At 44.9% G+C, this 14,775-nt stretch overlaps 1 long non-coding RNA gene across 1 annotated transcript; it reads right to left on the reverse strand.

The window, feature by feature from the left end:
• Positions 1-1,493: 1,493 nt before the first annotated feature.
• On the reverse strand, positions 1,494-14,408 carry Gm42398. Its single transcript, XR_882249.1, has 4 exons — positions 14,221-14,408; positions 8,696-8,861; positions 7,690-7,742; positions 1,494-1,670 (listed from the first exon to the last, which is right to left on the reverse strand). It is a non-coding gene; the product is annotated as a predicted gene, 42398 (long non-coding RNA).
• Positions 14,409-14,775: the final 367 nt, after the last annotated feature.

A 14,775-nucleotide genomic window follows, 5' to 3' on the forward strand; every position in this document is an offset into this window, starting at 1 on the left:
CAGTAGACAATCTAAGATTTTATTAGCCATGCTGGGTCTTCCTAGTGGCATTTATTTATTCAGTTACTTACTTACTTATAGACAAAAGGTTATGTATCCCAGGCTGGTCTTAAATGCACTGTGTAGCTAAAGATGACTTAGAACTTCTGTTCCTCTGCCTCTACCTCCCAAGTGCTGAGATGAAAGGCTTAGTTCATGCAGCCGTGGGGATTTAACTCAGAGCTTCATGCACACTAGACATACACCATACTAACTGGTTACACTCCCAATCCCCCTGGTGGCTTTGAAGCCAGAACACTGGGGCAATAGAGATGGCTTAGAGACCGAGGACTTCCTGCACATCCAGAGGACTCCAGTTTGATCCCCAGCACCCAGTAATGCAGCTCATGTCCAAGTGTTCCTCCAGCTCCAGGGGATCTGACGTTCTTTCTAACTTCAGGGGGCACCCACACACTGCGGCATAAATTCATACAGCACATGCTCACATAAACACAGATACACGGACAGACACACACACAAACACACACACACACACACACACACACACACACACACACACACCACTTCTTCTCCAGCGTCTTCTGTACCACAAGGCCACCTTACAGAGTTTGAATTTACCAGCCCAGAAATTGCATAACCTAGTTCTCTTGTCCTGCCCATGGCTGGCCCCAGATCTGTCATGCGTATCTTGACTCTGCTTACGATCTCTACACTCTTCTGTTTTTGAGCAGCTACACACTGCTGCTGTTATCCATTCTATTCTTCTTATCCTTGTGGATTTGTTGTAGTTAAAACATAGCTTACCTATAGCATATCAGGGACTTGGAAGGCATGAGCTCAGATGTGCATATTTAATCTGCAAGTCAGCTGGGACTCCCGTACCCTCTATTTCTTAAAAATGATTTAGATAACATTTCCTAGAAACTGTGTTCTTATCTAATATGTTAGCAGCCTTCTGTTGGCCTCCTCCTCATTAAAGGGCCTCAAAAGAGATTTCTTAATCTCCCTTTCTTCTGTGTCCTTAAGAGCCATGAGGCTGCTAAAATAGATTACAATTATGCTTGTCCCTAGCTCATTGGGTGTACACAGTGTATTGGTGAAATAGAGACACTCTCTGTTCTGGAGAAGCGGCTGCTCTCAAGAGGCCCGAGCTCCATGTCATTCCATTAATGCATACCTTCTTGTCCATGTCTGGCCTTTGCTGGCAGGAAATAGTAAAATATGCTTCAATACAAAACTGCTATTGCAGCTAACCCAAGCTAACACCATTAAATAATTACCTTGATCTCAAAACCTAAAAGGCTTTTTCCCTCTTTAAACAAGTCCTAGTAGTACCGCATTACAGTAAGTACTTTGCTCTCTTCCACCATTAAAAAAGAAAAAAGAGTTAACTGTGATCCTGCAAACCCAGAGTGATGGAGCAACTGTCTATTGCTTAGCGATGCCCTCCTAGCTTCGTGGCATCTGATGTGCAGGCACCCCTACCCTGGGGGAGCTGCTTCCCTTTTCTCCCTGACCCTCTTTAGAGTAGGTTGTGTACCTCAGGTCCAGTCCTGTCTAAAGAACTCAAATACAAAGAAGGCCAAGTGTGGCAGAGAGTGTCCTTCCTAATCCTGGAGCTTTCAGTGCTGAGGCAGGAGGATGTGAAGTTCAAGATCATACACAGATACCTGTATTGAAAGAAAAAACAAGAAAGGAAATATAATAAATAAAATGTATAAAATACCCAAAGGCAGTTCTGGTCAGCTATCCAAGTCGTTGACTTTCACCTTACTAATCTCCACTGGTCACATTGTCTTTACACAGTTCTCTAAATAGACACAGCCTTTCTACTGCTAATTCCAAAACACTAAAAACCTCACAACTGTCTTGTGGGTTTGGTTTTAATGTTATAACCTCCTGCCTTCACACACAACGAGTCCTGATTAGACAGGTTCATTCCTTGATGGTGATTGGTCTAGCATTGCCACATTGGAGGGTTCTGACCAATGAGACATGAAGAGACATCTCACAGGAAGATGCCCAAGGAAAGTTTCCTGGTTCCCAAAAAGAGCTAGGAAAAGCCCTCCTCTTTTGCTAATCATTGTTAGGCCTTGATGTGGTATCTGGAGCTACAGCGGTTAATCCCACAGATGTGAGGAGAAAGACCACAATCCTAAAACATCAACGCCAAGTTAATTAAAGCAAGAAATTAATTATAGAAAACCTTTTTATTTGTGTGCACAAATTATATCTCTCTAAAGGTGGGGTTCAAGAGATAAGTACTGGACTTGGATGACATAGGGGTCTCTATAGTTCAGCAGTAGGGGGTTCCAAATGGAGGATTTGGCAGGCAAGTAGGCGGAGCCCCAGAAGTGGAACAAGCATGACATGCCTGTCATAACAACCTGAAACAAAGATGTGATTGCAAGGCAGTCATAATAAGGGGTCATAACAGGGGTAACGAGGTGTCGTACTTTCTGAAACAACGGCATCATTATCATTTCCTTGAACAGGCAGTACAGAACAACTCATAGTTAAGGTTATAGGCGAGGTGTAGCCCAATCCTTAAGAAGCAGGGATTTAATCATAAACAGGCATGAACCTAGTTTGACTTTAGTATAAAATAGCTTTCAGGCCCAGCCTGGAGGCTGGCTGATTTATCACAGCAGACTTTCTATGACCAGGGAAGAGCCTAGCTTGGGGAAAGCTAGAGAAGAAAGGAAGGCTGTGAGTTCTCTACTACATTGCTAACCATACCAACTGTGGTGTCGCCTGATTAAATGAGATAGTAAGACACTCCAGTTCCTTACAGTTAATGTGAAATTGAATGTAGTAAGAGCTCCCCTCCCCATCCCCATTTGACCCTTTAAAGTATATTTCCAGTTCTTTCTTGAATCAAGGGGCTGGATTTGGCAGCAGATTCAAGAGTGCAGCCATGTCCTTGTTAAGTAGTTACTACACTCTGTGACTGAGGCCATCACCAAAGCCAGGTGGCTGCTATAACAGACTTTCCATTGTAGGTCTTAGTGTGTTTTCTGTTGCTATAACACATACCCAAGGCGGAGTAGTCTATAAAGGAAAGACCTCTTTATCTTCCAACAGTCCTCTTGCTCTCTTTTTTACATTTTTAAAGACAGGGTCTCATGCAGGCCAAGCTGGTGTGAAACTCATTGACTAGCCAAGGATGACCTTGAATTTCTGAACCCTTCTGCCAGCACCTCCTACTTTCCAACTGATGGGATCCAGGCTTGCCTGGCCTCCATTTGGTGGGACACACAAGGGCCATAGCCAGAGCACTGGGTTTCTTGTCAGATTTCTAACCATAACCTCTGCCTTTGCCCTCTCGGGAGCCGGGAGCTCCCCTCGGTGCCCATTTCCAACCTTTGCCAGTTCTCAGGAATCTAAGGTGGACAGTTGGTTTTTTACTTATTCTTGATTTTATTTTTTCTAATTTTAAGAAAATTAATTAATTTGTGGTGTGTGTATGTGTCTCTGTGTGTGTGTCTGGGGGGGGCATCAGATCACCTTGGGGCTGAAGTCGCAGATAGTTGTGAGCAGCCTAACTGGGGTGCTGGGAACTGAACTTGAGTCCTCTATAAGAGCAGTGAATTCTCTTAGCCACTGAAGCACCTTTTCAGGCTCCCGAGCAAATCTTAAACTAGAGAGTGTGGGTGATGGAGACATTCCAGGAAAAGTTCATCAACTGTAGAAAAGTGCCTTTTGGTGGAGGATGTTATTCATGGGGCACTGTGCATGGTGGGCTAGGGAGGATATATGGGGCACTGTGCATGGTGGGCTAGGGAGGATATGAGATATCTTGGTACCTTAAACTGATTTTGCTGTGTAACTAAATTTCTTTTTTAAAAAAAATTAAATTGGGGGCTGGTGAGATGGCTCAGCAGGTAAGAGCACCCGACTGCTCTTCCAAAGGTCCTAAGTTCAAATCCCAGCAACCACATGGTGGCTCACAACCATCCGTAATGAGATCTGACTCCCTCTTCTGGTGTGTCTGAAGACAGCTACAGTGTACTTATATATAATAAATAAATACATCTTTTTAAAAAATTAAATTTAATTAAAAAAAAAAGTTCTAGCTACTGCAACAATTTTTTCCTTTCTTGGTCCATGGCATATCTCTATTTTTACCTACCAGCTAGGTTTCTTTGACAATTGACTTTAACATTTCTGCACTCCAAACTAGACCCCAAATGCAGGGAGCAGTCTTTGAGGGCCGAAGGTCTTACACCACGTGATCTTATTATTGGCGTGGCGATGCTCATGAGTGTTTGCTGTGTTCACAGGATCCTTAAACTGACCCCGTGAATAAAGGGGTAAGATGAAAGTTTTGGTTAAAGTCATTAGATACTTTTAATGGTGTTCCAGTATGTTCTATAGTAGAACACAACTGTCTCACCTTAAGCCTATGGTGGAAAGCCTACAATCCACAATGCCATTATTCTGTTTATGTCCTCCAGGTCAAAAACTGTTGATCACATGAACAGAAATGTATGTTCTCAGGTATATAGGGATATCACCACTGGAAGATTCACAGTTTCTGCTCACCCTCTCCCCAGATCATGTGGTAGGTTGTTCTGGCGTTGTCCTTGTGGGTGCTTTTCCTCTGTCCATTTATGAGGAGACATACCCTGCCAGACTTCTTGCCATCAGGAAAGCACTGCTTTCGCCAAAGAGATTAAGAAGGTGGAGAAAGCCAGGCGTGGTGGTGCACGTCTTTAATCCCAGCACTCGGGAAGCAGAGGCAGGCAGATTTCTGAGTTCGAGGCCAGCCTGGTCTACAAAGTGAGTTCCAGGACAGCCAGGGCTACACAGAAAAACCCTGTTGAAAAACAAAACAAAACAAAACAAAAAAGAAGGTGGAGAAAGGGGCCCACTGTAACTGGGATAAGAAATATACTTTGATTTCAGATGCAGACAAACCTGAACCACTGGCTCTATGCTTGAGCCTGGGAAGGTCTTTGTTTTCTTGTATGTTGGATCCCAAGACACTGCATGCACCTACCTCACTGTTCAAACCCAACCTCAGGTGATGCTGTACAAAACCAGTTCTGGCCAGTATGGTGTGTCCTTGTCCAGGTCCCAGTTCCTTCCCTGCAAGCACACTCCAAAGGAGCAAATGTCCCCGAGTCACATGAGAGCAACTGGGCTTTATCCAAATAACTGTCTCAATACTACCCCTGACCAAAAATACATCCTCCTGACAACTGAAGAGAGAGAGTGTCTTTGAGGATGTTGGGTTTTGAGTCTAGAATACCTAATTTTAGAAAATGAGAAGATTTTAATAAATTTTAACTGAAAAGATATGAATGCCTATTCTGAAAATACTTTTAAGAAATAAGACACCTTAAATAATAACAAGAATAGAAAAGAAATATTACCATATACAAAATTATCATAAAAGAGCTTAAAAGACTTTCTGTACTCAGATTTTTTAAGATCACTCATTCACGAGGCTGGTGAGATGGCTCAGTGGGTGAAGGCGTTTGCTGCCAAACCTGACAAGCTGGGTTTGAACTCTAGAGCCCACAGAAGGGAGGGAGAGGACCGGTTCTCATGAGATGTCCTTTGGTCTCCACGAGTGTGCCTCGGTGCCCATGAATGTGTGCATACATAATAATAAATACATAATTTTAAAATTAAGTACGTTGTTTATTCTTGGGTGGCACACATGTGCCATGGTGGGTGTGTCGAGGGCAGGGACAGTGGTCACTCCCTTCTGCTGTGGGTTTTGGGGACTGAACTCTGGCTGTAGCTTGTGAGGCAAGTGCTTTTACCTGCTGAGCAATCTTACTGCCCCTCATGCTTGTAACTGAAGCACCCTTGTTCTTTGGCTTAAATGTAACTGGACACATACTCTCTAAGTCAGTCAGGGAATAAATGTAACTGGACACATACTCTCTAAGTCAGCCAGGGAATAAATGTAACTGGACACATACTCTCTAAGTCAGCCAGGGAATAAATGTAACTGGACACATACTCTCTAAGTCAGTCAGGAAATAAAGTGGGAATTCTCCTAGACAAGCCTTACATGATAGATTTAACGAATGTGGGCAGAAAAAAAGACAGAATAGGATCTTGATGACAAAAATTGGTCAAGTTATGTGTAGAAGCCTGACCCCACCCACCCAGGTGCCACTCAGAGTTCTTGCCAGGACGAGACTCATCACTATCAAAGAGACAAGGCTTTATTATCTTGAAATATGAATGGACAGGCCCAGGATACTTTCCACTGGGTTTCCAGGAGAAAACTCTTAAAATAAATCATCTGCTAAGTGACTGACTCCTAAATTAGTCAAAACATCTTTCAGAGAAGTCTGCCAAGGCCTTCTGCTTTGGAGTCTGCAGTGGCAAAGGCTGCGGGGTTTCCAGGTTTCATCTGTGTCTTGCAATCACTGTGCCATTTCTGCGGCCACCCTCCAGCCTCAGCATCTTCGCTCCCTGTGCCCCATCTGTTCCTCTTTCCCCAACTACTTTCCCTTTCTTTCCTCCCTCCTCCCTCCCTCCTTTCCTTCTTTCCATGTTGGGGATTGAACCTACAGCCTGATCAATCTAAGTAACTGCTCTACCACTGAGCTACAAACACACCCCTGTTTCTCTCTCTCTCTCTCTCTCTGTGTCTCTCTGTCTCTGTCTCTCTCTCTCTCTCTGTTTCTCTCTCTCTCTCTCTCTCTCTCTCTCTCTCTCTCTCTCTCTCTCTCTCTCTCTCTCTCTCTCTTCCTGAGACAGGGTTTCTCTGTATAGCCCTGGCTGTCCTGGAACTCACTTTGTAGACCAGGCTGGCCTCGAACTCAGAAATCTGCCTGCCTCTGCCTCCCAAGTGCTGGGATTAAAGGCGTGAGTCACCACTGCCCGGCTTGTTTTCTCTTTTTTTTTTGTTTCTTTTCCTTTTGGCTCTGAGGATTGGATCCAAGCCCCAAGCACAGAACCCCTTGTTTTTCATGCTTTACCTTGTGACTTTGTTTGGTCACGCTTGGGCTTCTGGACAGCTATGAGCTACATGGTCATGCTGCCCACAAGTTTGTGTGTCCCCTTCATGTGATTGTGGTCTCAGACTGGCAGGGCTGGGAAAGTCCCAGCTCCCTTGTTTGAAGTTGGACAAGCTCTGAACTGTGGCTGACCTGGCAGAGCTCTCTCTGTGGTGCTGAGGCTGAGAGTTGGCCAGCATCATGCCCTTGCTTTCCATGGCCGCCTCCTTTCATTGCCTGTGCTGGGAGCACTTCCTTAGTACATCACCTACACAGAGACCCTGTCTCAATATTTGTTCTCAGGGCCCCAACCTAAGAAAAAGACAAATAAACCTTTGCAGACGAACCCTGATGTTGTGTACAACCTAGAGGTGTACATTAAACTTCACCTAGAAAAACCTTGGCTGATAATCTATGGCCAGATAATCTATGACCCATTACTACAGAGGGCCTTGCCGCTCTGCTGGAGCTGGAGGGAGGGCATGGGCAAATACAGCTTTGCCCTTGACACTTACAAAAACCAACAACTGAGGGGCTGAGGAGACACCTTAGTAGGCAAAGTGCTTGTTGGATAAGCACGAGGCCCTGAGCTGGGCTTCCCTAGTACTCACGTAAAAGTCCAGACATAGTCTTTCTAGCACTGGGGAGGTGGAGGTGGAAGGCCAGACATAGTCATTCTAGCACTGGGGAAGTGGAGGCTCGGGCGATCTCAGGGCTCACTCACCAGTTAGTTCTGCCATGTCGATAAGTCCCAGGTTCAGGGGAAGACCTTGTTGTCTAGAATGAGAGACAGAGGTTGGCGGGAGCTGCTGGTTGTATTCTTGAACACCATGGGTTGGTTTGGATCTCTGTTAACTTCTTACCCAGATGAAGAGAGTTTTCAACCACAAAACAAAGAGATTTTGCCGTACTTGTAAAAACTCACATCTTCTGATATAGTGGCCACTCACTATAATTTTTTAAAGTGTATTATGTGTGTGGGTATTTTGACTGCTTGTATGTCTGTGTACCACATGTGTGCCTGGTGCCCTTGGAAGCCAGAAGAGGGTGTCAGATCTCCTGGAAGTAGAATTATAGACAGTTTTGAGTTGCCATGTGGGTGGTAGGAATTGAACTCATGACCTCTAGAAGAGCAGTCAGTGCTCCTAACCACTGAGCCATCGCTCCACTGACTGTAATTTGCCCACTTGTCTCTAGAAAAAGAGAGCAATGCTTTGTTTTGATTGACATGTAAATGTGTAGAATGTGTAAGAAGTGAGCAGGTGGCACAAGCCTTTAGTCCCAGCACTCTGGAAGTAGAGGCAGGCAGATCTCTGAGTTCCAGGACAGCTTGGTCTATACAGCTTCAGGCCAGCCAGGGCTACACAGAGAAACCCTGTCTCAACCCACCCACCCACCAACAAACAAACAAACTCCACAAAAGAACATGCACATCTTTCCTGGTTGGCTATGGTCATGTGAGACCCATGGATCCCAGGAATCTAGATATTTTAAGGTAGCATCAACAAAAGCTCAAAGAGAGAGAGAGAAAAAAAATCAGCCGGGCATGGTGGTGAAGCCCAGCACTTGGGAGGCAGAGGCAGGCGGATTTCTGAGTTCGAGGCCAGTCTGGTCTACAAAGTGAGTTTCAGGACAGCCAAGGCTACAGAGAAACCCTGTCTCGAAAAACCAAAAAAAAAAAAAAAAAGAAAGAAAGAAAGAAAAAGAAAAAGCTCAAAGAGCTCACTCACCCTCATCAGGATGCAGGCTGTGTGCTACAAGATGTGCTGAGGGTTGATCATCGGATCATCGGCTGAAGGGCAAGGGCATCAGATAAAGTCTTGAACCTTGGGGCTGTGGAGGTAGCTCCTTTGGTTAAGTGCTTGCCCTGAAAACTTGAGTTCAGATTCCCAGCACCTATTAAGTAGAGAAGGACTGAGAAAGAAGACCACCCAGTATCTGGCTTGCACACACACACACACACACACACACACTCACACACACACACACTCACACACACACACACACACACACACACACTCACACACACACTCACACACACACACACACACTCACACACACACTCACACACACACACACACACTCACACACACACTCACACACACACACACACACACACACACACACTCACACACACACGCACACACACTCTGTAACACACCAGCACACATGACTATATAATGATAAAGCTGGGGCCCAAGGTCAAGTTCGAGCATCCACATCCACCCTTCCCTTCAGTTCCAGGGGGTTTCGTGCCCTCTTCTGCCCTCCAAGGGCAGTGCACACATGCGGTGGACAGACATACATCCAGGCAAATACGTATACACTTCATGTACAGAGTGTATTTCTTTGTAAAATAAAAATAAATACAATCTCAAAAAATTAAAATGATAGCGTTATATATGCAGGAAGGAATAATGAACATGAAAAAGTACATTTTTGCTACTTTCTTGTAAATCCTTTGAAAAACCATTTCAGCAAAAACAGCCACTTTTTATTAGAAGCTTAAAAACCGGTAAAAGTAAAATCCATGATAATGATATCAGAATAATAGATAGTAAACAGAACTTTTTGGGGGATATACGTGTTTAGGGAAATTGTTATACACTAGTTTCAAGCAGAACAAGACCAATTAAGGATGCACTTTCGGATCACCTGGCCCTGAACTAATAACACTAAGACAAGGCTGAGCTCATCAGGACAAACGGAGGAAACAGAGCCGAGGTCTAGGAGTGTGTGATTAACTGAAAGCTGGAAAGGCACACTAGAAGGAAAACAAAGCAGAGCCAGCAGAAACTAACAGCAAGGTGGTAGACTTAACCCCAGCCACGCCAAACATCACACTAACTGCAAGTACATCAAACACTTGAGTTAATAAACAGACTATCAAACGAGATAAAAAAGGACTCAAGTGTATCCAGTCTTAAGTGACTTATTTCAAATTAACAGATAAAGTAAAAGCGAGAGAATGGGAAATGTATGTTATGTAATAGGACATTATAAGATTGTAAGAAATACAAACAGGAATAAGAACAAATAAGAAACCTGTTGTAGTGATATTACGGTCAAATAAAGTAAGCTTCAAGATACGGTTTGTTACCAGATATAAAGAGAGATTGTTTTTCTTCTTTTTCTTTGTTTTGAATTTTATGTGTCCCAGGCTGGCTTCAAACTTGTTGTGTAGAGACTAAGCTTGAACTTCTCAAAAAAAAAAAAAAAAAAAAAGCCAACCCTTTTCTGTCTATGGATGCTCCTCCTGCTTGTATGTCTGTGCGCCACATTTCTGCCTATGGATGTTTTGCCTGTGTGTATGTCTGTGCACCACATGTGAACCTGGTGCTTATAGAGGTCGGAAGAGGGCATAGACTTCCTGGTGCTGAGGCAGAGACAGTTGTGAACCATCATGGATATGCATCACGCGGGCGCTGGCAATGGAGCCCAGGTCCTCTGAAAGATGGTGCAGTGCTCCTAACTGCTGAGCCACCTCTCCAGCCCCACTTTGAACTTCTGATCCTCCTGTCTCCATCTATGGAGTACTGGGATTACAGGTGTGCAGCACCACTGACATTTTATTTGATATTAGGGACTGAATTTAGGATTTACCTGCTAGGCAACCGCTTTACCATCTGAGCCTCCTCCTCAGCCCTGGGATTTGAGACTAGGGATTGGTTCTGTCTGAAGGCCATCTTCTCTTTCTGTTGTCAGTGTTCTCTCTTCCTCAGTCAGTCCAGACCCCCACCAGTGTGTGTGTGTGTGTGTGTGTGTGTCCTCCGAAGTGTTCATGGAGGCCAGAGGACAACCTTGGGCATGGTTGATCAAGCACCATCTACCTTTGGCTTTTGAGTCAGGTTCTCTCGCTGACCCGGACTTCTTTGAGAAGGCTGGCTGGCCAGTGAGCTTCAGAGAGCCTCCTCTTTCTGGCTCTCCAGAACTGGCATTGCAAGGGTATATCACTGTCCTGGCTTTTTAAAAGCAGGAGTTCTGGGATGGAACTCAGGTCTTCACGATTGCAAAGCAAGCATTTTACTGACTGAGCTACCATCCCTGGCCAAAATTTCTATTCATAAGGACGTCAGCAATATTGGATCAGAGTTCATGTTAAGTACAGACCCATTCTGAAGTACTCCAGGAGAGAGCTTTAACATATGGATTTGCTGGGAGTATCATGTGTGTATGTGCATGCATGTGCGTAGCAGAACATTGACAGAGCTTTAGAGGAACTAGAGGAAGCCAGATATGGCGGTGCACACCTGAAATCCCAGCACTCTGGCAGCTGGGATAGAAGGATCTCAAGTTCAAGGTTGGCTTGGACTACAAACCAAGACTGTCTTAATAGATAACAGTAAAAAAATAACCAGATGGAGTGGTACATCCTTGTGATCCCAGCACTTTGGGAGGCCAAGGTACACACCTTTAATCCTAGCACTTGAAGGTAGAGATCTACTCTAAAAAGTGAGTTCCGGGGGCTGGTGAGATGGCTCAGTGGGTAAGAGCACCCGACTGCTCTTCCAAAGGTGTCCAGAGTTCAAATCCCAGCAACCACATGGTGGCTCACAACCATCTGTAATAAGATCTGACGCCCTCTTCTGGATTGCCTGAAGTCAGCTACAGTGTACTTACATATAACAAATAAATAAATAAATAAATCTTTAAAAAAAAAAAAGTGAGTTCCAGTACAGCCAGGGCTACAAAGAGAAACACTGTCTCAAAAAACAAAACAACAAAACAACCAAAGGGAGAGAAAAAGAGGGAGGGAAAGAAAGGAAGGAAGAGAGAGAGAGAGAGAGAGAGAGAGAGAGAGGGAGAGAGAGAGAGAGAAGACAAAGAAGACTAATAGACTAATTTTAGCTTAAAGTGACAGGAAAAAAAAACAAATAGTAGAAACCGACAGTTGGATGTGGTGGCGCACACCTTTAATCCTAGCACTCAGAGTGCAGAGGCTGGTGGATCTCTATGAATTTTGGGGCTAGCCTGGTCAACAGAGTGAATTCCAGGACAGTCAAGACGGTGTAGAGGCTGTCTCAAAAACAAAACAAAACAAAACAAAATAAAATGAAAAAGAAAGGAAATCAACATAAGAAAATTACAATTTAGCTTTTGGAAAAGATTGGGTTTTTTTTTTTGTTTGTTTGGGTTTTTTTTGTTTTGTTTTTTGAGACAGGGTTTCTCTGTGTAGCCCTGGCTGTCCTGGCACTCACTTTGTAGACCAGGCTGGCCTCGAACTCAGAAATCTGCCTGCCTCTGCCTCCGGAGTGCTGGGACTAAAGGTGTGCGCCACCACGCCCGGCTTTGGAAAAGATTGTTAAGGTTTATAAACTCCAGCAAGACTTAGCAAGAGTTGGGGGTGGGGGAAGGGGCAGTGAGGTGGCAGAGAAGGAAAAGGAGCCGAGCGTAGTAGAATCAGACACAGGAGACTGGGACAGAGGGATTACAGGCCTCAGGCTTCATGACGAGGCCTGGTCTCAAAAACCAAACCTAAACTGAACCACAGCCAACATAAAAGGCCACTCGTCCCTTATAGACTGTTACTGCAAGATTTCTGTATGTTTGAAATTATGTCAAAATAAACACTTAAACACAGTGGGAGAAATGTGTAAACTGATCCTAACACAGGCCCCGAGTCTCTGTGAAGAGAGGCTGCCTTTTTCTGCTGATGTGATGAGAGGAATGGGAGGGATGCCAGAAGGAATGGAGCTATGGCTGAAGAAATCCTTACTGCGCATGACCTTGGTTGGTCGTGGTCCAGTGTACTTCCCCTCTGCCCCCCTCCCCATCGCCCATGAGAACACTGGCTATGCCACGTCCTCATCGTCCTCATCGCTTGGAGCGTTCTGACCTGCATCAGGTTTCAGCCCAGGCCAGTTAGTGTTCTCCCTTGGAGTCTGTTTGTTTATTTTACATTTTTTTCCGCATTTTATTGTGTTGGGGCGGGGGAGTGTGAGTGCCACACTGCATGTGTAGGAGTCATAGGACAATTGAGGACAACGGGCTCTTTGCTTGCACAGTGTGGGACTGAACTCAGGTCGTCAGTCTCTGACAGCAAGCTCCTCTACCCTCTGAGCCTTCTCGACAGCTCTCCCTTGGGTGTCTCAACACCAACACCCTTTGCTGGTCCAACCTAAACACCTCGTAAAGGCATTTCCCCTCCGCAATACTATGGAGGGAGAGGACTGAGCTTCCCAGGGAGAGAAGGCAAGGTTTAAATTTAGATCTGTGGATGAAAGCGCGCCCCGAGCTGTTTCTGAATCGGAAACAGGGCAGAGCTGCTCCTTCTAAAAGCCAACAGCTGCTCAGACGGAACCACTTCCTCCTGCTTAGAAATTTTCAGAGCAACACTCGCGTGTACATGCATACAGTTAGAACAAAGGAACCAAAAGAAAACTAAGTCATTGAGGATGCACGGGTTACAGCGCACAGGAGAGTACTAACCAGTGACTTAGGGCCGATGTATTGGGAGAGGGAAAGAAGTAGACACCATTTCTTTTTCAGGAGTGATGGTTCAGACCTGTGACTTCAGCACTGGAGAAGCTGAGGCAGGAGAATTGTCGTGAATTAGAGGCCAGCCTGGGCAACAGAATGACAGTTTGCCTTTTAAAGAAACGTTGAAGGGGCTGGCGAGATGGCTCAGTGGTTAAGAGCACTGACTGTTCTTCCAAATAGTCCTGAGTTCAATTCTCAGCAATCACATGGTGGCTCACAACCATCTGTACTGGGATCTGATGCCCTCTTCTGGTGTACATGCAGATAGAGCACTCATATATAAAGTGTGTGTGTGTGTGTGTGTGTGTAATTTAAAAAAGAAAAAGAAAAGTTGATGAGGCCTGGCTTAGTGGGTAAAGGGGCCTTATACTGACTCTAGAAACCTGAGATCAGTCCATAGGACCCTCAGGATAGAAGGAGAAAACCAATTCCTGACAGCTTTTCTTCATTCCTAACTTGCACACACACACACACACACACACACACACACACACACACACACACACTAATTCTAACTTGTTTTTATCTTGAAATGTTCAAACCCTCACGAGAGGACAGTGAGGCCATCCCATCCCACAGCCATCACCCATAGTGAACAATCCAACCCCAAGCCGGGGGGATGAATTATAAAGCAGGAAGTCTGCAGTTCAGGATCTAGAGAGAGGCAGAGTTAAATTTAGCTCGGCTGGGAGCTTGATTCAACTCCATTAGGAGGCTAATCAAAGCTCTTTGTTTAATTTCAGTTTCCTTATCAGTGTAAAGAAAAGCTATTTACCACCACCATCTGCTCCAAGTTCTGCAGGTCCGGGTCAAACTCTCAGGCTCTGCTCACCATCCGTGGTCTCAGAGGAGTATTTCGTTTGTTTTCTGAGTTTTGTTTAGTAGCCCAGGCTGGCCCTGCCTCCTAATCCTCCTGTGTTGCCCTCCCAGGGCTAGGATTATAGATGTTTATTACCATGGACTTGGGTGGTCCCTTTTTAATTAAAAATAAAAAGAAGGCTTTGTATTATTTTCTTTTTTTTTTTTTTTATGAGAAACAGGCTATCTTCTTTTCTAGTTTTCATTTTTGTTGTTTTTGGGACAAGGTCTTACATGACCTAGCCTGGCGTCAGACTCGCTATGTGGCTGAGGATGACCTTGGTCCCCTAATCCTTTAGTCTCCTCCTCCAGAGTGCTGGGACTACAGGCCTATGGTATCAGATCTGACAAGATTGTTTCTAATTCTGGGATGGAGAGATGGCTGAGTGGTTAAGAGCACTAGTTGTTCTAGCAGAGGACCTGGGCACCGTTCCAAGAACCACATGGTGGCTCACAACCACCTGTAACCACA

Source organism: Mus musculus, chromosome 7 (genome assembly GCF_000001635.26).
Source record: "Mus musculus strain C57BL/6J chromosome 7, GRCm38.p6 C57BL/6J".
Taxonomy (NCBI): domain Eukaryota; kingdom Metazoa; phylum Chordata; class Mammalia; order Rodentia; family Muridae; genus Mus; species Mus musculus.